The sequence below is a fragment of the Macaca fascicularis genome, chromosome 5 (assembly GCF_037993035.2).
Source record: "Macaca fascicularis isolate 582-1 chromosome 5, T2T-MFA8v1.1".
Classification (NCBI taxonomy): domain Eukaryota; kingdom Metazoa; phylum Chordata; class Mammalia; order Primates; family Cercopithecidae; genus Macaca; species Macaca fascicularis.
Window position 1 is genome coordinate 153,406,896 of NC_088379.1, and position 25,182 is coordinate 153,432,077.

At 39.4% G+C, this 25,182-nt stretch overlaps 1 pseudogene; it reads right to left on the minus strand.

The window, feature by feature from the left end:
- Positions 1–7,948: 7,948 nt before the first annotated feature.
- On the minus strand, positions 7,949–19,667 carry LOC102144312 (argininosuccinate synthase pseudogene; annotated as a pseudogene).
- Between the last annotated feature and the right edge of the window lie 5,515 nt (positions 19,668–25,182).

The following is a 25,182-nucleotide window of genomic DNA, read 5'->3' on the forward strand; positions in this document are numbered from 1 at the left end:
GGTTGGTAGGCTATGAATTGCTGACTCAATTTCAGAACTCATTTTTGGTCTATTCAGGGATTCGACTTCTTCCTGATGTAGACTTGGGAAGGTGTACATGTCCAGGAATTTATCCATTTCTTCTAGATTTTCTAGTGTATTTGAGTACAGGTGTTTGTAGTATTTTCTGATGGCAGTTTATATTTCTGTGGGATCAGTGGTGATATCCCCTTTATCATTTTTATTGTGTCTATTTGATTCTTCTCTCTTTTCTTCTTTATTATTCTGGCTAGTGGTCTATTTTGTTAATGTTTTCAAAAAACTAGCTCCTGGATTCATTCATTTTTTTCAAGGGTTTTTTGTGTCTCTATCTCTTTCAGTTCTGTTCTTACTGTAGTTATTTCTTGTCTTCTGGTAGCTTTTGAATTTGTTTACTCCCACTTCTTTAGTTATTTTAATTGTGATATTAAGGTGTGGATTTTAGATCTTTCCTGCTTTCTCCTGTGGGCATTTAGTGCTATAAATTTCCCTCTAAACACTGCTTTAGCTGTGTCCCACAGATTCTAGTACACTGTGTCTTTCTTCTTACTGGTTTCAAAGAACTTACTTATTTCTGCCTTAATTTCATTGTTTAGCCAGTAGTCATTCAGAAGCAGGTTGTTCAGTTTCCATGTCGTTGTGTGGTTTTGAGTGGGTTTCTTAATCCTGAGTTCTAATTTGATTGCACTATGGTCTGAGAGATTGTTTGTTATGATTTCTGTTCTTTTGCATTTGTTAAGGAGTGTTTTACTTCCAATTATGTGGTCAATTTTAGAATAAGTGTGATGTGGTGCTGAGAAGAATGTATACTCTGTTGATTTGGGGTGGAGAGTTCTGTAGATGTCTATTAAGTCTGCTTGTTGGTCCAGAGCTGAGTTCAAGTCCTGAATATCCTCGTTAATTTTCTACCGCATTGATCTGTCTAATATTGATAGTGCGGTGTAAAGTCTCCCACTATTATTGCGTGGGGGTCTAAGTCTTTATGTAGATCTTTAAGAACTTGCTTTATGAATCTGGGTGCTCCTGTATTTGGTGCATATATATTTAGGATTGTTAGCTCTTCTTGTTGCGTTGATCCCTTTAACATTATGTAATGCCCTTCTTTGTCTCTTTTTTTCTTTGTTGGTTTAAAGTGTGTTTTATCAGAGACTAGGATTGCAACCCTTGCTTTTTTTTTTTTCATTCCATTTTCTTGGTTAATCTTCCTCCATCCATTTATTTTGACCCTATGTGTGTCTTTGCATGTGAGATGGGTCTCCTGAATACAGCACACTGATGGGTCTTGACTCTTTATCCAATTTGCCAGTCTGTGTCTTTTAATTGGGGCATTTAGCCTGTTTACATTTAAGTTTAATATTGTTATGTGTGAATTTGATCCTGTCCTTATGACGCTAGCTGGTTATTTCGCCTGGTAGTTGATGCAGTTTCTTCATAGTGTCGATGGTCTTTACAAGTTGATATGTTTTTGCAGTGGCTGGTACTAGTGTTTCCTTTCTATATTTATTGCTTCCTTCAGGAGCTCTGGTAAGGCAGGCCTGGTGGTAACAAAATCTCTCAGCATTTGCTTTTCTGTAGAGGATTTTATTTCTCCTTTGCTTATGAAGCTTAGTTTTGCTGGATATGAAATTCTGGGTTGAAAATTCTTTTCTATAAGAATGTTGAATATTGGTCCCCACTCTCTTCTGACTTGTAGGGTTTCTGCAGAGAGATCTGCTGGTAGTCTGATGGGCATCCCTTTGTGGGTAACCTGACCTTTCTCTCTGGCTGCCCATAACATTTTTTCCTTCATTTAATCCTTGGTGAATCTGATAATTATGTGTCTTGGGGTTGCCTTTCTCGAGGAGTATCTTTCTGGTGTTCTGTGTATTTCATGAATATGAATGTTGGCCTGTCTTGCTAAGTTGGTATGTCCTCCTGGATAATATCCTGAAGTATGTTTTCCAACTTGTTTCCATTCTCCTCATCACTCTTAGGTACACCAATCAAATGCAGGTTTGGTCTTTTCACATAGTCCCATATTTCTTGGAGGCCTTGTTCATTCTTTTTCGTTCTTTTTTCTCTAATCTTGTCTTCATGCTTTATTTCATTAAGTTGATCTTCAATCTCTGATATCTTTTCTTCCTCTTGATCGTTTCAGCTATTGATACTTGGGTATGCCTCACAAAGTTTTCATTCTGTGTTTTTCAGCTCTATCAGGCCATTTATGTTCTTCTCTAAACTGGTTATTCTAGTTAGCAATTTGTCTAACCTTTTTCCAAGGTTCTTAGCTTCCTTGCATTGGGTTAGAACATGCTCCTTTAGCTTGGAGGAGTTTGTTATTACCCACCTTCTGAAGCCTACTTCTGTCAATTCATCAAACTCATTCTCTGTCCAGTTTTGTTCCCATGCCCTGGAGGAATTGTGATCCTTTGTAGGAGAAGAGGCGTTCTGGGTTTTGGAATTATCAGCCTTTTTGAGCTGGTTTCTCCTCATATTCGTGGATTTATCTACCTTTGGTCTTCAATGCGGGTGACCTTCAGATGGGGTTTTTGTGTGGATGTCCTTTTTGTTGATGTTGATGCTATTCCTTTCTGTTTGTTAGTTTTCCTTCTAACAGTCAGGATCTTCTATGGGAGATGTGCAGGAGTTTGCTGGACGTCCACTCCAGACCCTGTTTGCCTGGGTATCCCCAGCAGAGACTGCAGAACAGGAAAGACTACTATCTGCTCCTTCCTCTGGAAGCTTCATCCCAGAGAGGCACCTGCCAGATTCTAGCTGAAGCTCTTCTGTGTGAGGTATCTGTTGACCCCTGTTGGGAGGTGTCTCCTTGTCAGGAGGCACAGGGCTCAGCGAGCCACTTGAAGAGACAGTCTGACCCTTAGCAGAGCTTTAGCACTGTGCTGGGAGATCTGCTGCTCTCTTCAGTGCTGGCAGGCAGGAATGTTTAAGTCTACTGAAGCTGTGCCCACTGCTGCTCCTTCCCCCAGGTGCTCTGTCCCTGGGAGATGGGAGTTTTATCTATAATCCTCAGACTGCAGCTGCTGCCTTTCTTTCAGAGATGCCCTTCCCAGAGAGAAGGAATCTAGAGAGACAGTCTGGCTATAGTGGCTTTGCTGGCCTGTGGTGGGCTCGACCTAGTCTGAACTTCCCCCACAGCTTTGTTTACAGTGTGAGGGGAAAACAGCCTACTCAAGCCTCAGTAATGGCAGATGCCTCTTCCCCCACTAAGCCAAGCATCCCAGGTTGACATCAGACTTCTGTGCTGGCAGCAAGAATTTCAAGCCAGTGGATCTTAGCTTGCTGGGCTCCATGGGCATGGGATCCACTGAACTATACCACCGCGCTTCCTGACTTCAGCCCCCTTTACAGGGGAGTGAACGGTTCTGTCTCATTGCTATTCCAGGCACCACTGGGTATGAAAATAATCTCATGCCGCTGGCTCAGTGTCTGCCCAAATGGCCACCCAGTTTTGTGCTTGAAACCCAGGGCCCTGATGGTGTAGGCACCCGAGGGAATCTCCTGGTCTGCAGGTTGAGAAGACCATGGGAAACATGTAGTATCTGGGCTGGAATGCACCATTCCTCAGGGCACAGTCCCTCGTGGCTTCCCTTGGCTAGGGGACTCCTTGCCTTTCCCGGGTGAGACAATACCCCACTCTGCTTCCCTGACTCCTTGCCTTTCCCGGGTGAGACAATACCCCACTCTGCTTTGGCTCACCCTCCGTGGGCTGCAGTCACTGTCTAACCAGTCCCAATGAGATGAGCCAGGTACCTCAGTGGGAAATGCAGAAATCACCTGCCTTCTCTGTTGATCTTGCTGGGAGCTGCAGACCAGAGATGTTCCTATTCGGCTATTTTGCCAGCCACCAGTAAAGTTTTGTTATTAAATATGAAAGCTTCTTTTACTTGCCTGCAGTGGTCATAGACTTAGTTTAAGTTCCTTAAGGATCTCTGCTACAGAATCCTGTTGGAAGCCAAAGGAAAACATGATTTTATGTATAAAAATATTTGTTTTATCTATAACAAACAGCTACAGGAACAAGAAATGCAGTTGGGTGCATAATTATGCATAGAAGAATATTTATAAGTGAGGTTAAAAAAATGTTAGCATTGTACCCTATTTGAGGGAGGAATTACACATTTCAGGGTGAAAAGCGTGAGCTGCGGGAGATCTCTGTTCGCTGGTGCCAGGACAGCTGTGTGTTTATCTCAGTAGTCTGGCCAACTGGTATCAGCTCTGCTATCACTGATCCCTGCTTCTCCCTCTGCTGTTCTGTGAAAGCCATACAGAATCTCAGCATGGACTTATAGCAAACTGTAGTTTGAATTTTCTCCTACCAAATACATTGGCAGTCGGAAATGACCAATTAAACGGAACACTGAGGTAGATTAAATCTGAACTGATTTGGGTTCACCCCTTAGACATTAGGATTAGTACCTATTTTCATGCCTGTTAGTTCATGCTACACTTGATTCACTAGTAAGCACCAGGCTCTATCTCCTGAAATAACCAGCACACTCTATGTTCAGCTTCGTTTAGAGCCATTCATCTTATCTTTCCTTTTTTCCTACATTGGCGAAAGAAACCAAAGTATGTTTGATGGTATTTTTACATTTTCATAATGAGCCTGCACAAATGTGTGCTGCCTACTGGCTACACTCTCACACGGATGTTCCCAGATAATCCCAAACACCACCTACAGCAATAAGTCACATGCCCTTTTTCGGGGCCCAGTTCAGAATGGCCAAGTGCTGCTGTGCCTGTTAGTTTGTCCATGGCAGCTGGTTGGTGCTATGTTTCCATGCTGGTGTGCTTGCTGAAATTCTGCCCAATCTCTGAAGGTGGTGTTTTTTCAATCATAATTTCTAGGTCATATACTATGTATATGTTTAGGGCTTGGAGCAGAGAAGAATTCTTGATATTTTTATAGTTCTGAACTACCTTCTCCAAAATCCAATATCATATTAGTATTAGTCAGTAACCATGTCTCCATTCCAAATATTTTGATATCTCTTTTTTTGAAAGGAGGTAGCAAAAACATTTCTGTCATGGGTAAGTGTGTAGAGACCACTGGAATAAATCTGCGACATTTTCCTGCCAAGATGTGGCATATTAAGTTTAATTGAGATCGAATGAAGTCATTTTAAAATGAATAGAATAGCAGCAAGTAATAAAACTATGGTAGTGTTTTCACACGTATTCTGGTATTCATCTATTCACAAGTCTACTTTTCACTCGCTGAAAAGGAAAATGGTGACTCTATCTGTGATATATTAATTATGTTTCCTAGAACCACAAATTCAAGTTCAATTACACTTGGTTAAGTCTTACATCTTTGTTATAAATAATTTATATTTTCCAAAATTTCCTGGTCAGAAGCTTTGCATAACATTCGAAAGATGAACCTCTCTGTTTCATCCATGAGTAAAATGCAGTGAAAATTTTCAGAAAGGTTGCATTCCATCTTAATGTTCATGGGTAGAGTTTCTGGAATGCTGCTAAATATCTTAAGAAGTATTTCTTACCAACATATTTAATGTTATACATTTAGAAGAATTTAGCTTAGTGGCAGTATTAAATATTTTTAAAAATTCATAACTATAAAAATGTACCTTTATGCAATACTTGCATTCTTGAAATTTTGCTTTTCCACATTTCTAGAAATAGAATATTTTTTTGAATGATTTAAAACAATTTCAAAAATATATTTTCATACAGATTTATCTTTCAAATATTATAAAAGTAATTTTTCAAAAGGTGATGTCTCTTCTTTGTGGATTTTTCTTCCAAAAGTCTACAATAAATATGAATTGCTTTTGCTATAAGAAAACATTTAATTTCTTATAAATTTTATAAGTTTCAAGCAATCTAAATATCCAACATAAGATCAAACTGTTACATCTTCATACAGGGAATTAATATCCAGTAATTATGAGTTTATATGGCAGAGGCTATTTAATGACAGAAAATATAAATAATATATCACATGATAAAAGCTTGCTGCAAAATAGAAAAAAACTAAATTTCGGAAAGAAAACAATACAAAGGTACACATAAAAAAAGAAAAGAAAATATACACAATGAATTCTTAACTGTAGTTGCCTCAGAGTGGTAGAAAGATGGATGATTTTGCTCTCTTTAAAACTTTCTACATTTTCCAAATTTCTCTGAGAATTATATACTATTTTACATACAGGAAATGCAATATTTTGAAATAAAACAGTATATATGTAGTGCTTATATACTTTTTTTTTTTTCTTTTTTGGTCACCCAGGCTGTAGTGCAGTGGCGCGATCTCAGCTCACTGCAACCTCTGCCTTCTGGGTTCATGTGATTCTCCTGCCTCAGCCTCCCAAGTAGCTGGGAATACAGGCACACAGCACCACACCCAGCTAATTTTTTTGTATTTTTAGTAGTGACGGGGTTTCACCTTCTTGGCCAGGATGGTCTTGATCTCTTGACCTCGTGATCCACCCGTCTCTGCCTTCCAAAGTGCTGGGATTACAGACGCGAGCCACCGCGCCCGCTCAGCCATATACATCTTTAAGAATTCTGTATTTTTACAGGCATGACAAGGAGAGTGCGGCTGATCCAGGCATTGGGATTTGAACAAGCAAATTCACAGAAGTGTGAAAGAGGACATCACATTCAGTAAATGGCAAGGAGGTCTATAGTGTTGAAGACACATATGGGCCTCGATCATGTAAGAGGACAGGAGCTATGCCAAGAAATTTAGTCTCTATGCAGGGTGACCATACAGACTTGTTTACCTCTGAGAGTCCCAACTTAGTCCTATTATGGCTGTATAATTGTTAATAACACCAAATTATCAAAATTGCCTGGATTCAGATGATAAATTAAGTGGTTACCTTATTTAGCCACTGGGAAACCACTGAAGAGTTATTACCAGGGGATTAACACAGCCAGACTTACAGTCTGGAAAGAGATCCTTGGCTGCATCCTGAAAAGTGCATTTGGGGGGCTGTAGGACTACGAGAAGGAAGATCAGTTAGGATACTGTTGCAAAGTTTACAGGAACTAAGGCAGTAGCAATAGGGTTAGAGTAGAGACAAGAAAGATGGATATGGAAGAGCAGGTTTGGACGTTCACGTAAGGTAAGTTCGAGGCATTTTAAGACAGAGATGAGTTATTGTGATGCCATTTGTGGAAAGTTCTAGAGCAGCACTATCCAATAGAACTTTTGGCATTGACAGAAATGTTTTATATTTGTTCTGTCCAGTATGGTAACCGGTAAGCACATGTGGCTAGTGGGAACTTCAAATTAAGTTTTAAGTTATATTAAGTATTAATTAACTTAAATTTATGGAATAGCCATATGTGTCTAGTGGCTTTTGTATTAGGCAGCACAACTCTAGATATTTATCTGCTAGGGTATGAGAGAGACCTGGGCTAAAGTGTAATATTGTGAGGGATCAGTTAGGTGCCAACTTAATAGATGCACTGGCCAGAGGAGCTTGGATATTGAGAAAAGAGCAGGATACCATATTTAAGGGATTGACAGAGGAGGAGAAGACTGAAAAGGAAGGCTAAAGATTAGTCAAAGGGTTGGGGAAAGGCCTAGGAGAGGAAGCTGGTTTGGTAATCAAAGAGACTGACGGTGTCAAGGACTACTTAACAGTGATGAAAGATTTTATGCTTTATGTACTTACCAACTAAGATAAAGACACTTTGGAAATACTGAAGTAAAGAGATTATAGAGGTAGAATTTTATATATATATAAAATATATATTTTGAGACATTATATAGATTTTTTTATATATATATACATTCATCTTTTAATTGTCATTTTATAGCTCCCCACCATAGCTGCCCTTCATCCTTACCTTCGATGATGACATTTGCTGGCTTCAGGGGAACCAGGGAACAAAGCTGGGACCTGGCAGCCCCACTACACTGCCAGCTGGGGAGAGCAAGTCACAGTTACAAATTATCACAACAATTAGTGCCTTTACTTGGGGGCTCTGCAAATTGAGAAGGCCCCAGCTCCTCATTGTACAGGGGTCTATTTGGCAGTGACCTTTCTCTGGATATGATGATATTCCTTCAGCCTGAGGGAATTGATGTTGATGAACCCGGTGGCATCAATTGGCTCATAATCACCCTGCACGTTCATGCTCACCAGTTCCTCATTGTAGAGAGACAGTGGGAACTCCTGGCCAAGGATGTACACCTGGTCCTTGAGGACAGCCACCTGCACTTTCCCTTCCACTCGCTCCTGGGACTTGGCGATGCTGTGGTGGACAAATTCACACTCAGGGCTGTGCCAGAAACCAGTATATATCAGCTTAGCAAATTTCAAACCCAGGCCTTGTTTGATTTGGCGCACTTCCGGTCCATGGTGAAGGCCTCCATATCTAAATAGGTGTGGTAAAGGATGGTGCCTGTGGGGTCTTGCAGATACCTCAAGACTTCATTCTAATGAAGCGGCTCTCTACGATGTCAGTGCGGCCCACACCGTGCTTGCCTGCGACTTGACTCAGGTACCATGAGGAGCTCCAAGGAGGTCTGGTGGGTGGTGCTATCCTTGACGTTGGTCATCTTCACGGGTCCCCTTTTGTGAAGTCGATCTCGAGAATGTCAGGGGTGTTGGGGGCGTTGGCCGGGTCCTGGGTCTTCGTGTAGAGACCTGGAGGTGCTTGGTTTTTGGTATTTTGATGGGCTTAGGCGTTGACTAAGGGGAGATATTGTAGGTGAAGACTTTTCTCTGAGAGTAAAGTTATACAGACTCTATAAAGGTTGAAATATGAAAACTCAGTCTCATTCTGCCACTTTCTACCATGCCCAAATCCTTAAGGAACTGCATAGCTGACTTCTTGATGCAGCTATTTTCCTAAGAATTGATGGCTTGTGCCAGCCAGGAAGGAAACCTGCTTCACAGGTATAAGGAACTGCTTTTTTTCCCCCTTCTTTGGTGATGTAAGGCAAGAACCTGGAAGTTTGTTCACCATTTCAGTAGGGCAACTGCAGTGAGGGGCCAGCAATGAAAGAAAGGTGGAACCCAAGAAAGGAAGACAGAATCAAAATATCCTCTGCCCTTCCCATCCCCAAATAAGAATAATTGTTGAAGCAAAACTTACAGATAAAAGTTTATTTTAGGAGCATTAGGACTGGAAAGATGCAAACAGCTATGTGTTGATCTGTAAACTTTCTTTTGGAGGGAGGGTCAATATGATGTGGTGGAATAAATAATTGAACTGGATTTCCATTCAGTAGACTTGAGTTCTAGTGTTGTTTCTATTGTTGATAAACCAAGTGGCCTCAGTATGCATGCCACTTAGTTATTTGGATCACAGTTACTTGTAAAAGTAGATTAGTGTTCAAGTTTATGTTTTTTTAACTTTAAAACTCTATTAGGGTAAAGTTAAAATTAAGGTAAAGTTAAAACTCTATTAGCCAAGTTAAAATGATATCTAACATGCTAAAATAAATCTGGATGCATGAAACCCATGTCAAATTTTGTTGACCTGCATGATAAAATTTTACTCACTGTTTCAATGGATGCATTTTAAATGACTTTATAAGATACCAGTGTTAAAATGGATAGTATGGAGATACACTGAGTTATGGAAAGTGAAAAAAAAGTAAAGTACATAAGGAATTATTTTCAAATTATTTTTTAAAGCCACTCCACAAATAATGAGGTTGTTTCCAGGCTGAGAACCTGTATGACAAGTTTCAGTTCAAAGAAACTATTGAGGGTTTCTTAATGGTGCCTGGAGGGGTAGACAGTGTAGTGAGTTAAAGTATGCAATATTTTCAATCTTTGGTTTCAAATTTTATTCCATTTTAAAAAAGAAAGAAAAATACTAGCGTTTTCCAGAGAAACAGAACCAATAGGATATATAAAGGGATACATAAGAGGGGGTTTATTATAGAAATTGGCTCACAGGAGTATGGAGGCCAGAAGTGCCATAACTGACTGTCTGCAAGCTGGAGAACCTGGAAGGGGGAGTTCTCATGTCGGAGGGCAGGAGAAAATGGACATCCCAGCTCCAGAAGAGAGAGTGAATTTGCCATTTCTCTACCTTCTGCTTCTATCTGGCTCTCAAAAGACTGAGTCATGCTCACCCATATTGATGACAGCAATCTTCTTCACTTGGTCTACTGACTCCAAGGCTCATCTCTTCTGGAAATATCCTCACAGACACACACACAATGTTTCACCAGCTACCTAGTTACCCCTTCACCCAGTAAAGTTGGCACAGAAAAAAGATAAAGAAAGAAAGAGAGAGGCAGAGAGAGAGAGAGAAAAAACAGAAAGAAGGAAAGAAGGTAAGAAATTTGCAAAGAAAAGAGAAAAAATGAAAGGAGAAAAAAAGAAAAAGGAAGAAAAGGAAGAACGAAGGGAAAATAAATTAGCTGTGTATTGTTGCAAGAAAAGTTTGGCATGGTAGAACATAATAACTAGAGTTTTAGTACTTAATCCTCCATTAACTGTGTGACCTTGTGTAAGTAATCACACATCTCTGGACTTTTTCTCGTCAGATGAGGGGTTTGAACCAGAAATTTTTTAGAGTCCCTTCCAACTCTACAGTGTTACAACATTTATGATGTAACTCATATGGCCCAAGACTGTTGATTTGTATTGTTCAGAAAATGCCAAAAAATAGTACAGTCATGTGCCACATAATAATATTTCAGTCAACTATGGATGGCATATATGACAGTGATCCTATAAGATTACAATGGAATGGCACGTTTCTATTGCCTAGTGATGTCATAGCTGCCATAATGTCATCATGCAACACCTTACTCACATGTGTGTAGTTATACTGGTGTAAACAAACCTACCATGCTGCCAGTCATATAAAAGTCTAGCACATACAATTATGTACAGTACATAATTCTTGATAATAATAATAACCAACCATAGTACTGGTTTATGTATTTACTATGCTTTTTATTGTTATTTTAGAGTATGCTCATTCTACTTATATATAAAAAATATTAACTGTAAGACAGCCTCAGGGAGACCCTTCAGGAGACATTCCAGAAGAAGGCATTGTTATCATAGGAGATGACAGCTCCATGCGTGCTATCGCCCCCGCAGACCTTACAGTGGGACAAGTTGTGCAGGTGGAAGACAGTGATATTCATGATCCTGATCCTGTATAGGCTAGACTTGTGTGTGCTTGTATCTTAGTTTTTTAACAAAAAGTGTAAAAAGTAAAATGAAAAATTAATAGAAAAAAGTATATGGAATAAGGATAAAAAGAAAGAAAATATTTTTGTATAGCTGTACAATGTGTTTGTGTTTGTTGTTGTTGTTGATGTTGTTTGAGATAGAATCTCACTCTGTTGCCCAGGCTGGAGTGCAGTGGTGCGGTCTTGGCTCATTGCAACCTCCACCTCCTGGGTTCAATTGATTCTCCTGCCTCAGCTTCCTGAGTAGCTAGGATTACAGGTGCCTGCCACCATGCCCAGCTAATTTTTTGTGTTTTAGTAGAGATGGGATTTCACCATGTTGGTCAGTCTGGTCTCGAACTCCTGACCTCGTGATCTGCCCACCTCGGCCTCCCAAAGTGCTGGGATTACAAGCATGAGCCACTGTGCCTGGCCCAGTGTGTTTGTGTTTTAAGCCAAGTGTTATTATGAGAGTTAAAAGTTAAAAAATTAGTTTATAAAGTAAAAGAGTTACAGAAACTAAAGTTAATTTTATTGTTGAAGAAAGAACATTAAAAAATAATGTTACTATAGCATAAGTATACAGGGTTTATAAAGTCTACAGTGGTGTAGGGTAATGTCTTAGACCTTCACATTTACTCACCGACTCACCCAGGGCAACTTCCAGTCATGCAAGCTCCATTCATAATAAGTGACCTATACAGACATACCATTTAAAAATCTTTCATCCTGTATTTTTTCTTTCTCTTTTTTTAAGAAATAGGTTTGGAGGGTTTTTTGTCCTTCAACATTTAAGTTTGGGGTACATGTGCAGGACATGCAGGTTTGTTACATAAGTAAATGTGTGCCATGGTGATTTGCTGCACAGATCATCCTATCACCTAGGTATTAAGCCCAGCATCCATTAGCGGTTCTTCCTGATGCTCTTCCTCCCCACAACCGCTCCTCTGACAGGTCCCACTGTGTGTTTTTTGCCCGCATGTGTCTATGTGTTTTCGTCATTTAGCTGCCACTTATAAGTGAGAACATGCAGTATTTGGTTTTCTGTTCCTGTGTTAGTTTGCTGAGGATAATGACTTCCAGTCCATCCATATCCCTGGAAAGGACACTATCTCATTCCTTTTTATGGCTGCATAGTATTCCATGGTGTACATGAATCACATTTTCTTTATCCAGTCAATCACTGACAGGCATTTAGGTTGATTCCATGTCTTTGCTATTGTGAATAGTGCTGCAATGAACATATTCATGCAGTGAAAACAGCATATATCCTTATAATAGAATGATTTATAATCTTTTGGGTGTATACCCAGTAATGGGATTGCTGGGTCCAATGATATTTCTGCCTCTAGGTATTTGAGAAATCACACTGTTTTCCACAATGGTTGAACTAATTCACACTCCCACCAGCAGTGTAAAAGCATTCCTTTTTCTCCACAACCTGGCCAGCATCTGTTGTGTTTTGACTTTTTAATAGTAGCCATTCTGACTGACATGAGATGGTATCTTGATGTGGTTTTGATTTGCATTTCTCTAATTATCAGTGATGTTGAGCTTTTTTTCATATGTTTGTTGGCTGCATGTATATCTTCTTTTAAGAAGTGTCTGTTCATGTCCTTTGCCCACATTTTAATGGGGTTCTTTGCTTTTTTCTTGTTTGTTTAAGTTCCTTGTAGATTCTGGATATTAGACCTTTGTCAGATGGATAGACTGCAAAAATTTTCTCCCATTCTGTAGGTTGTCTGTTCACTGTGATGATAGTTTATTTGCTGTGCAGAAAGTCTTTAGTTTAATTAGATTCCATCTGTCAATTTTTGCTTTTGTTGCAACTGTTTTTCGCATTTTCATCATGAAATCTTGCTCATGGTTATGTCCTAAATGATATTGCCTGGATTTTCTAATAGAGTTTTTTTAAGTTATACTTTATGTTCTAGGGTACATGTACACAACGTGCAGGTTTGTTACATGTGTATACATGTGCCATGTTGGTGTGCTGCACCCATAACTCGTCATTTACATTAGGTATGTCTCCTAATGCTATCCCTCCCCGCTCCCCCGACCCCATGACAGGCCCTGGTGTATGATGTTCCCCACCCTGTGTCCAAGTGTTCTCATTGTTCAGTTCCCACCTATGAGTGAGAACATGAGGTGTTTGGTTTTCTGTCCTTGTGATAGTTTGCTGAGAATGATGGTTTCCAGCTGCATCCATGTCCCTACAAAGGACACAAACTCATCCTTTCTTATGGCTGCATAGTATTCCATGGTGTATATGTGCCACATATTCTTTATTATTATTATTATACTTTAAGTTCTAGGGTACATGTGCACAACGTGCAGGTTTGTTACATATGTATACATGTGCCATGTTGGTGTGCTGCACCCATTAACACATCATTTACATTAGGTATATATCCTAATGCTATCCCTCCCCCCTCCACCCACCCCACAATAGGACCTGGCGTGTGATGCTCCCCTTCCTGTGTCCAAGTGATCTCATTGTTCAATTCCCACCTATGAGTGAGAACATGCAGTGTTTGCTTTTCTGTCCTTGCGATAGTTTGCTGAGAATGATGGTTTCCGGCTGCATCCATGTCCCTACAAAGGACATGAACTCATCCTTTTTTCTGGCTGCATAGTATTCCATGGTGTATATGTGCCACATATTCTTAAGACAGTCTGTCATTGATGGACATTTGGGTTGGTTTCAAGTCTTTGCTATTGTGAATAGTGCTGCAGTAAACATACATGTGCATGTGTTTTTATAGCAGCATGACTTACAATCCTTTGGGTATATCCCCAGTAATGGGATGGCTGGGTCAAATAGTATTTCTAGTTCTAGATCCTTGAGGAATCGCCACACTGTCTTCCACAATGGTCGAACTAGTTTACAGTCCCACCAACAGTGTAAAAGTGTTCTTATTTCTCCAACTCCTCTCTAGCACCTGTTGTTTCCTGACTTTTTAATGATCGTCATTCTAACTGGTGTGAGATGGTATCTCATTGTGGTTTTGATTTGCATTTCTCTGATGGCGAGTGATGATAAGCATTTTTTCATGTGTCTGTTGCCTGCATAAATGTCTTCTTTTGAGAAATGTCTGTTCATACCCTTTGCTTACTTTTTGATGGGGTTGTTTTTTTCTTGTAAATTTGTTTGAGTTCTTTGTAGGTTCTGGATATTAGCTCTTTGTCAGATGAGTAGATTGCAAAAATTTTCTCCCATTCTGTAGGTTGCATGCTCACTCTGAAGGTAATTTCTTTTGCCGTGCAGAAGCTCCTTAGCTTAGTTAGATCCCATTTGTCAATTTTGGCTTTTGTTGCGTTTGCTTTTGGTGTTTTAGACATGAAGTCCTTTCCCATGCCTATGTCCTGAATGGTATTGCCTAGGTTTTCTTCTGGGGTTTTTTGTGGTTTTAGGTCTAACATTTAAGTCTCTAATCCATCTTTAATTAATATTTGTATAAGGTGTAAGGAAGGGATCCAGTTTCAGTTTTCCACTTATGGCTAGCCAGTTTTCCCAGCACCATTTATTAAATAGGGAATCCTTTCCTCGTTGCTTGTTTTTGTCAGGTTTGTCAAAGATCAGATGGTTGTAGATGTGTGGTATTATTTCTGAGGCCTCTGTTCTGTTCCATTGGTCTATATCTCTGTTTTGGTACCAGTACCATGGTGTTTTGGTTACAGTAGCCTTGTAGTATAGTTTGAAGTCAGGTAGCATGATGCCTCCAGCTTTGTTCTTTTGGCCCTGACTGTCTTGGCAATGTGGGCTCTTTTTTGGTTCCCTATGAACTTTAAGGTAGTTTTTCCAATTCTGTGAAGAAAGTCATTGGTAGCTTAATGGGGATGGCATTGAATCTTTAAATTACCTTGGGCAGGATGGCCATTTTCATGATATTGATTCTTCCTATCCATGAGCATGGAATGTTCTTCCATTTGTTTGTGTCCTCTTTTATTTCATTGAGCAGTGTTTGTAGTTCTCCTTGAAGAGGTCCTTCACATCCCTTAAAAATTGGATTCCTAGGTATTTTATTCTCTTTGAAGCTATTGTGAATGTGAGTTCACTCATGATTTGGCTGTTTCTCTGTTATTGGTGTATACGAATGCTAGTGATCTAATAGAGTTTTTATAGTTTTGAGTTTTACATTTAAGTCTTTAATCCATCTTGAGTTAATTTTTGTATAAGGCATAAGGAAGGGGTCTAGCTTCAATTTTCTGTATATGGTGAGCCAGCTCTCCCAGCACCATTTATTAAATGGGGAGTCCTTTCCCTATTGCTTACTTTTTTCAGGTTTGTCAAAGATCAGATGGTTGTCAGCATGTGGTCTTATTTCTGAGTTCTCTATTCTATTCCATTAGTCTGTGTGTCTGTTTTTGTACCAGTACCATGCTGTTTTGGTTACAGCAGGCTTGTGGTATAGTTTGAAGTCAGGTAGCATGATGCCTCTAGCTTTTCGCTTAAGATTGTCTTAGCTATTGTGGTTTCTATTTGGTTCCATATAAATTTGAAAATCGTTTTTTCTAATTCTTTGAAGAATGTCAATGGTGATTCAATGGGAATAGTATTGAATCTATAAATTACTTTGGGCAGTATGACCATTTTCATGATATTGATTCTTCCTGTCTATGAACATGAGATGTTTCTCCATTTGTTTGTGTCCTCTCTGATTTCTTTGAGCAGCAGTTTGCAGTTCTCCTTGAAGAGGTCCTTCACTTACCTTGTTAACTGTATTCCTAGGTATTTTATTCTGTTTGTAGCAGTTGTGAATGGGAGTTCGTTTATGATTTGGCTCTCTGCTTGCCTGTTGTTGGTGGATAGGAATGCTAACAATTTTTGCACATTGATTTTGTATCCTGAGAATTTGCTGAAGTTGCTTATCAGCTTAAGAAGCTTTTGAGCTGAGACAATGGGGTTTTCTAGATATAGGATCATGTCATCTGCAAACAAAGATAGTTTGACTTCCTGTCTTCCTATTTGAATATGCTTTATTTCTTTCTCTTGGCTGATTGCCCTGGCCAGAACTTCCAGTACTATGTTAAAGAGGAGTGGTGAAAGAGGGCATCCTTGTCTTGTACTGGTTTTCAAGGGGAATGCTTCCTGCTTTTTCCCATTCAGTACAGTATTGACTGTGGGTTTGTTATATATGGCTCTTTTTATTTTGAGGTATGTTCCTTCAATATCCAGTTCATTGAGAGTTTTTAACATGAATCGATGTTGAATTTTATCAAAGGCCTTTTGTGCATCTATTGAGATAATCACGTGGTTTTTGCCTTTAGTTCTGTTTATGTGATGAATCACATTTATTGTTTTCTGTATGTTGAACCAACCTTGCATCTCAGGAATGAAGCCAACTTGATCGTGGTGGATAAGCTTTTTGATGTGCTGTTGGATTTGGTTTGCCTACTGGCAATAAAGTACTTTCATTGAGGATTTTTGCATTGATGTTCATCATCAATCAAAGATATTGGCCTGAAGTTTTCTTTTTTGTTGTATCTCTGCCAGGTTTTGGTATCAGGATGATTCTGTCCTCATAGAATGAGTCAGGGAGGAGTCCCTCCTTTTCAAGATTTTAGAATAGTTTCAGTGGAAATTGTACCAGCTTTTCTTTGTACCTCTGGTAGAATTCAGCTGTGAGTTCATCTGGTCCTGGGCTTTTTTTTTTGGTTGGTAGGCTGTTTATTACTGCCTCAATTTTAGAACTCATTATTGGTCTATCCAGGGATTCAATTTCTTCCTGGTTCAGTTTTGGGAGGGTGTATGTGTCCAGGAATTTATCCATTTCTTCTAGATTTTCTAGTTTATGTGCATAGAGGCGTTTATAGTATTCTCTGATGGTTGTTTGTATTTCTGTGGGGTCAGTGGTGAAAACTCCCTTATCATTTTTGATTGTATTTATTTGACTCTTCTCTCTTTCTTCTTTGTTAGTCAAGCTAGGAGTCTATCTATTTTATTAATTTTTTCAAAAAACCAGCTCCCGGATTTATTTATTTTTTTGAAGACTTTTTAACTTCTCTCTCTCCGTCAGTTCATCTCTGATCTTTGTTATTTCTTGTCTCCTGATAGTTTTGAGGTTTATTTGCTCTTGGTTCTCTAGTTCTTTTAGTTAAGATGTTAAGTTGTTAACTTGAGATCTTTCTAGCTTTTTGACATGGGCATTTGGTGCTATACGTTGCCCTCTGAACACTGCTTTAGCTGTATCACAGGGATTCTGGTAAGTTGTCCCTTTGTTCTCATTAGTTTCAAAGAACTTCTTGATTTCTGGCTTAATTTCATTATTTATCCAAAAGTCATTCAGGAGAAGGTTGTTCAATTTCCATGTGATTGTGTGGTTTTGAGCAAATTACTTAATTTTAAGTTCTAATTTGATTGCACTATGGTCTGAGAGACTGCTTGTTATGATTTTCAGTTATTTTGCATTTGCTAAGTGTTTTTCTTCTAATTATGTGATCAGTTTTAGAGGAAGTGCCATGTGGTGATGAGAAGAATATGTATTCTGTTGTTTTGGGGTGGGGAGTTCTGTAGATATCTATCAGGTCCACTTGATCCAGGGCTGAGTTCAGGTCCTAAATATCTTTGTTAATTTTCTACCTCAGTGATCTAAATTGTCAGTGGGGTATTAAAACCTCTCACTATTTATTGTGTGGGATTCTAAGTCTCTTTGTAGGTCTCTAACAACTTGCTTTATGAATCTGGGTGCTCCTGTCTTTGTGTTCTCACTAGTTTCAAATAACTTCTTGATTTCTGCCTTAATTTCATTATTTACCCAATATGAAATACTTTCATTATTTATTTGGTGAAATAAATTTAAAGTATTTCATTATTTATTTGGTGCATATATATTTAGGATAATTAGCTCTTCTTATTCAATTGAATCATTTACCATTACATAATGCCCTTCTTTGTCTTTTTTGGTCTTTGTTAGTTTAAAGTCTGTTTTGTCAGAAACTAGGATTGTGCCCCCTGCTTTGCTTTTTTTTTTTTTGCTTTTTTCTTTTTTTTTTGCTTTCTATTTGCTTGGTAATTTTTCCTCCATCCTTTTATTTTGAGCCTATGTGTGTCTTTGCACATGAGATACGTCTCTTGAAGACATCATACCAATGGGTCTTGTCTCTTCATCCAGCTTGCCATTCTGTTAGGGTATTTAGCTCATTTACTTTAAGGTTTGTATTGTTATGTGTGAAGTTCTCCCTGTCATCATGATGCTATCTGGTTATTTTGCAGAATTGTTTATGTAGTTGCTTCATAGTGTCACTGGTCTGTATACTTTAGTGTTTCTGTAGTGGCTGGTAATGGGGTTTCCTTTCCATATTTAATGCTTCCTTCAGGAGCTCTTGCAAGGCAGGCCTGGTGGTAATGACTTCCCTAAGCACTTTCTTGTTTAAAAAGGATCTTATTCCTCCTTCACTTATGAAGCTTAGTTTGGCCAGATACGAAATTCTGGGTTGAAAATTATTGTCTTTAAGAAGTTGAATATTGGCTCCCTATCTCTTCTGGCTTGCAGGGTTTCCACTGAGAGGTCTGCTGTTAGTTTGATGGGTTTCCCTTTGTAGGTGACCTGGCCTTTCTCTCTATATGCCCTTAATGTTTTTTCTTTCATTTCAGCCTTGGAGAATCTGACCATTATGTTTCTTGGGGCTGATTTCTCATGGAGTATCTTACTGGGGTTCTCTGCATTTCCTGAATCTGAATGTTTGTCCGTCTTGCTAGATTGGAGAAGTTCTCCTGGATGATATCCCAAAGTATATTTTCCAACTTGTTTCCATTTTCCCTTTCTCTTTCAGGTACCCCAATCAGTCATAGGTTCAGTCTGTTTACATAATCTCATATTTCTCAGAGGTTTTGTTCATTCTTTTAAATTCTTTTTCTCTATTCTTGCCTGCTTGTCTTATTTCAGAAAGATAGTCTTCAGTGTCCGAGATTCATTCCTCCACTTAGTCTATTCTGCTGTTGATACTTGTGATTGCATTGTGAAGTTCTCATGTTGTGTTTTTCAGCTCCATCAGATCAGTTATGTTCCTCTCTAAAATGACTAGTCTGTCTATCAGCTCCTGTATTGTTTTATCATGATTCTTAGCTTCTTTGCTTTAGGTTACAACATGCTGCTTTAGCTCAGTGAAGTTTGATATTACCCAACTTCTGAAGCCTACTGCTGTCAATTCAGCCATCTCACCCTTAGCCCAGTTCTGTGCCCTTGCTGGAGAGGTGCTATGGTCCTTTGGAGGAGAAGAAGCACTGTCTTTTTGAGTTTTCAGCATTTTTACATTGATTCTCTCTCATCTTTGTGAGCTTATCTACCTTTGATCTTTGAGGTTGCTGCCCTTTGAATGAGGTTAGTGTGTGGTATTTTTTGTTGATGTTGTTGTTTTATTTTTGTTTGTTTTTCTTTTAATAGGCCACTGTACCATAGGGCTGCTGATGTTTGCTGGGGGTCTGCTTTGGTGGCCTTGTTTTTTCCATAGCTGGAGGTATACCAGTGAAAGCCGTGAAACAGCAAAGATGACAGCCAGTTCCTTCCACTGGAAGCTCCATCCTAGGGAGGTACTGACCTGTTGCTAGCCTGAACACACCTGTAGGAGGTGGCTGGAGATCCCTTTTGGGAGGTCTCACCCAGTCAAGAGGAATGAGATCAGAGACCCTTTTAAAAAAGCAGTCTGGCTGCTTTTTGGTATAGCAGGTATGTTGCATTGGGGGTGGAAGTAGGACCCTTCCTCATCCAGACTGTATTCCCCAAGCCAGCAGGCTAGAGAGGCTAAATCAACGGAACTGCAGAGATGGCAGTTACTCCCCCTATTCCCCCACCCCACCTCCTGACCAGGAGCTCTGTCCCAGGAAGAGATCAGAGCTCTATCCATAGAACCCTGGCTAGAGTGGCTAAAGCTCCTTCAGGGAGGTCCCACCCAGTGAGGAGAAATGGATCGAGGTCCTTCTTAAAGAAGCAGCCTGGCCACAATCTGGCAAGGCAGCTGTGGTGTGTTGTGGGAGACTCTTCTGTGTTCAGACCATTTATATTCTTCACAGCTGGCAGGCTGGAATGGCTGAGTCTACTGAACCCCAGAGATGGGGCTGACGCTTCCCACCCCCTCCTTTTCTTTTGAGACAAGGTCTTACTCTGTCACCCAGGCTAGAGTGCAATGGCACAATCTGGGCCTGCTGCAGCCTTGACCTCCTGGGTTCGATCAATCCTCCCACCTCAGTCCCCTAAGTAGCTGGGACTGCAGGCATGTGCCACCACACCTGGCTATTTTTTGTACTATTTTGTAGAGATGGGATTTCTCCATGTTGTTTAGGCAGGTCTTAAACTCGTGGGCTCAAGCAATCTGCCCACCTCAGCCTCCTAAAATGCTGGGATTACAGGCATGAGTCACTGTGCCTGAGCTTCATACTGTGTTTTTACTGTACATCTTCTATGTTTTGATACACAAATCCTTACAACTGTGTTACAGTTGCCTACAGTGTTCAGTACAGTCACACGCTGTATGGGTTTGTAGCCTAGAAGCAATAGGCTATCCCGTCTAGCCAAGTGTGTAGTAGGCTATGCCATCTAGGTTTGTATAAGTATGCTCTGATGTTTTTTCACAAGGATGAAGAATGTATCCTTATCTTTAATTGATACATGACTGTATTAGGAAAACCTCTCCTACTCATAATTTCATTTTATGCTTTCATTCAGTTATAGGAAACTATTTTTAGCAAGACTAAGGTATGAAAGAAAGTTTTTACAATTGAAAACTTTCCACTATTCCAGCTAAGCTGGAGTGGGGTTGCCTAGAATGACTAAATCTGTGCAGGTGAAGAGTTGTGAGGATTCACCTCACCTATTCCCTCTGTCACCCCTTCCTCAACAGCATGAGCTCTGGGAAGAAGACCTGATCATCTCTGCTGCAGAGGACAAAGGCAAGACTCTTTTCTAGAGAAGGAATGTAAGGGGAAGCTAAAATGTATCCTGAGACACTGGGCTGGTTAAAAGTCATGTGTTTTCTGAAATTAATATGTTGTCAACAATGATTTTTAAAATAAATAATTAGACTCCTTATATTGAGATAGTTTGATTATTCCTTTGAAGCACTAAGGTTACTTTGTAGTAACCTGAGAAATATCTTCATTGAAGAGATTTCTTGACCTGTTTTTTTGTGCCAATCTCCTTCCTTATACCAAAACAAAAAAAATATTTTCTTTTAAGATACTGCAAGTATCCAAGACATAGAACTTTTTCCTGGAAGTAAAGAGTCTTCTTTTAAAAATCTCTTTTTGGTATAGGATTGGCAATAATTTCACTGTCAGAACCTTTAAACATACCAAAGTGCTACCTGAGATTTTGGAATTAGGATGGTCCTTTATCTTTGATGTTCCCAGAAATCATGTAATGACAGAGTGAGGGTAATAGGAGTTCACTGTGCTCAGTTTCCCAGGGTACACATTACTTCTTTGTTTCATGTAAACATAGCTAAAATGATAGAGTATAATGACTCCTTTTAGAATTGTATTTTTCTTTTATTATAGAGATTGGTAAACACTTTAAGTGATACAAAGAGCCAGAAGAAAAGCAGTGCTTTTTAAAAAAATGTAAAGCCTTATGGGACTTTAAATATCAGGTTGAAGGAAGACGGGGTTGTTGTTTGGATTGTAATGTCTGTGACCTTTGGGTGTTAGGCCTGGCTCACCTGAAACTGCTAAATTGTTTGTCCTTTTCACATCTTGATTGGTAAGGCTACAGTTTAAAACTTTCCCTTTTTTCACACAGAGACATTTCAACATCTCTCGACTACTTGGTCCCACCGCTATTCAGTATGGGCTTTCCTTTGAGATCAGTAGAAACAGCCCATTACCCGCATTTTCTAACTACTTACTTCCTCATTAACATCTCCTACTTTACTGAAACTTCTCTCTTAAATGTTAAAGCCAACGATCTTAATCAGTACTCATTCTCCAAAACTGCTATTCAAATTGGATATGGCTGACCAACTCTTCCCTCTTCAAACTCCCCTTTGACATGACTGTTGCCATCACTCTAGCTCTTCCCCCTACTTTTCGCCTTTCCTATTTTATTTTTGCTGCAATTTTTTTCCACTTTCCTCCCTCTTTAACTTGGTGCTTTTCACTCTCCATGTTTTTCTGAAATATGAGCTCTTTCTTATGGCTTTATCTACTGTTTCCAATCTGGTAACTGAAAATCTCAATCTCTTGTTCTGATTTGATATCGGAGTTGCACTCTCGAGTTTCCCAGTTGCTGCCTGTATGTTTATCACTTGTGTAATTAGTGCTAGGTGAAGTGTAAGTTGTGTTTCCCATGAGTGAGTTTTATTGTAAAGTTACTAGAAGCTTTTAGCTCCTGGTGGAGACAGACATTCACTTTGGAACAGATCTTTGCTTTCTTAAGTTATACAAATATAAGGCTGATATTTAATCTTGGGGTGGTTCTGAGCGATAGTGAAGTTATCTGTCACAGAGATGCCAAGTGTTCTGCTTCAGAAGATAAACATGTTCTTTTGCGTCTGTGTGGATACTGCAGATAAAATTTTATGACAATAAATTTGAAAATTCAGATGAAATAAACAACCGCAACTTATGAAAACTGGTGCAAGAAAATAAAGTCTGAATAGAATAGTTCTATTTAAGAAATTGAATCTCTCATTTAAAACCTCCTTGGAAAGAAACATCTAGGTCCAGTGAATGCTCTAAATATTTAAGGAGGAAATATTACTAATAGCCAATTACCAGCCCCTTATTTAAAAAAGGATCAACAGGCTAATCTTACTGATGAACATACAGGCAAAATCCTAATACAATATTAGCCACAGGAATCTCACAGTATGTTAACCATACAAATCATATCATCATACAAAAAATAAATTCAAAATAGATTGTGGGCCTAAATGAGAAAGGTGACCTGATAAACATCTAGAAAATAACATGCAGAATATTTTAATGACTAAGATATTCTTAAACAGGCAAAGATTTCTTAAATAGGACATAAAAAGCTCTAATCATAAGCATATAGATTGATAATTGAACTACATTAAATTTAGGACTTTTATTCACTAAAAGCCTTAAGAGAGTGAAAAAAAATGTAAAGCTGTGGACTGTACCATAAAAATCATGAAGAATGATGTAGGAAATATTTATGTTTCTGTGACCCAATGTAAGAATAAATGTTTATATGATATATATTACATAGATAGTTACTGCCTGCTGTGTCTCCTGTTTACCATTCTCTAATCTAATTACTCTCCTCCTCTTTCTGTCCCCTAGGGTTAAGCACTTTTCTCAATGTTGTGTTCATCTTTTCCCTGCAGGTTTTTATAGTTTTCTAAGACATGTACTTCCAAATAATCTATAATAGTTTAGTAGTTGGGGTCCCAACAGGAAAGTGATGACACACTCAACTAGGCAAATGGAGAAGTGTTTATAAACATACTATTTGCAAAGGTGTGGTATAGTACAGAAACACCAAAGGATAAGGTTAGACTCCAGAACCAGTGGCTTTGGAATTTCATCACCATCCCTATGTCTCAAGAATAAGAAAAGGTACTTAACAAAAGAATGTGGTGAGAAAAGCCTGCCTGGCAGGAGCTGGGACCTTTGGTCAGGATAAACATCAGTCTGTAAGACCTTGCAGGGAGGAAGTCAAAAGAATGGACTCTGATCTCATACTCTTGCCTTATAGTGCTCCACATTGGCAGAACTCAGCTGAAATGCAGAAAGCAGGCGAGCCCAGTGATGCAGAGGACAGAGTCCAGCCTCCCAGAGCGCAGAGTATAGATGAAGAGGCAGAGTGCAGCTGGGGGCAGGGGAGTTGCACGCCTCTGTGAAACATCCAGCATTAATGCTGTTTGCATGTTATGCCATCATATTAAATGTATCATGCACTCTTTCTATCCTTTAGCCACTTGCTTTCTCCCTGATTTTCCAGAACTTGTTCTGGACTTAGTAGTTTTACTAATATATGTTTTGTTTTTGTTTTTGTTTTTTCTTCCTAGACAAATATTGATTCGAGATGCACATTTTTCTCTAGTCAATCTGTTCTTTGTTAAGGTTTTCAGTTGCAAACAACAGAACCCACCTTTACTATTTTAAACAGAATTTTTTAGATAGTAGGTACATCATAAAATCTCTGCCGCCACATGTGATGGATTGTGCTTATATCCCAGTAATGTGGGAGGCGAAAGTAGGAGGATCAGTTGAGATAAGAAGTTCACGGCTGAGCTCAGTGGCTCATGCCTGTAATCCCAGCACTTTGGGAGGGCAAAGTGGGCAGATCACAAGGTCAGGAGTTCAATAACATCTTGACTAACACGGTGAAATCCCGTCTCTACTAAAAATACAAAAATTAGCCAGGTGTGGTGGCGCGTGTCTATAATCCCAGCTACTCTGGAGGCTGAGGCAGTAGAATTGCTTGAACCTGGAAGGCGGAGGTTGCAGTGAGATGAGATTGTGCCATTGCACTCCAGCCTGGGCGACAAGAGTGAAACTCCATCTCCAAAAAAGAAAAAAAAGAAGTTCACAACCAGCTTGGCAACATAGGGAGACCCTGTCTCTAAAAAACAAACTAAAAAAAAAAAAAAAAATAGCCAGGTGTGGTGGCACATGCCTATAATCCAGGAGTTGCAGTAAACTATGGTCACAACACTGCACTCCAGCCTGGTGACAGAAAGAGACCCTATCTCTAAAAATTATGTTTAAAATAATAAAATCTCTACAATAACCACAGGATTAAACCTGCTTACTTTGCAGCCAGGAACAATCTTCAAATTCCGGTGTGGCACTAGTCTACTAGACAGCTTGATGCCAAATATAGAGGCTGAGAAGTTTTCAGAGGATACTAGAGCTCGGACTACTGTCACGGCAGCCTCTGGCACTGACTGTCCTTACCGCCCTTGCTGGCATCAACTCAGCACTGTGCTTTCTCATTCACTTCATCTACTTCTGAACTCATGTCTCACGTCAGTGCATTGGAAAGGCCCAGGTCATGATTTCCAAGGGAAACTGGGAAAGCAATTTTTTAGCTTCTGCTTTGGGGGAGGAACGAATTTCCCAACATAGGAAG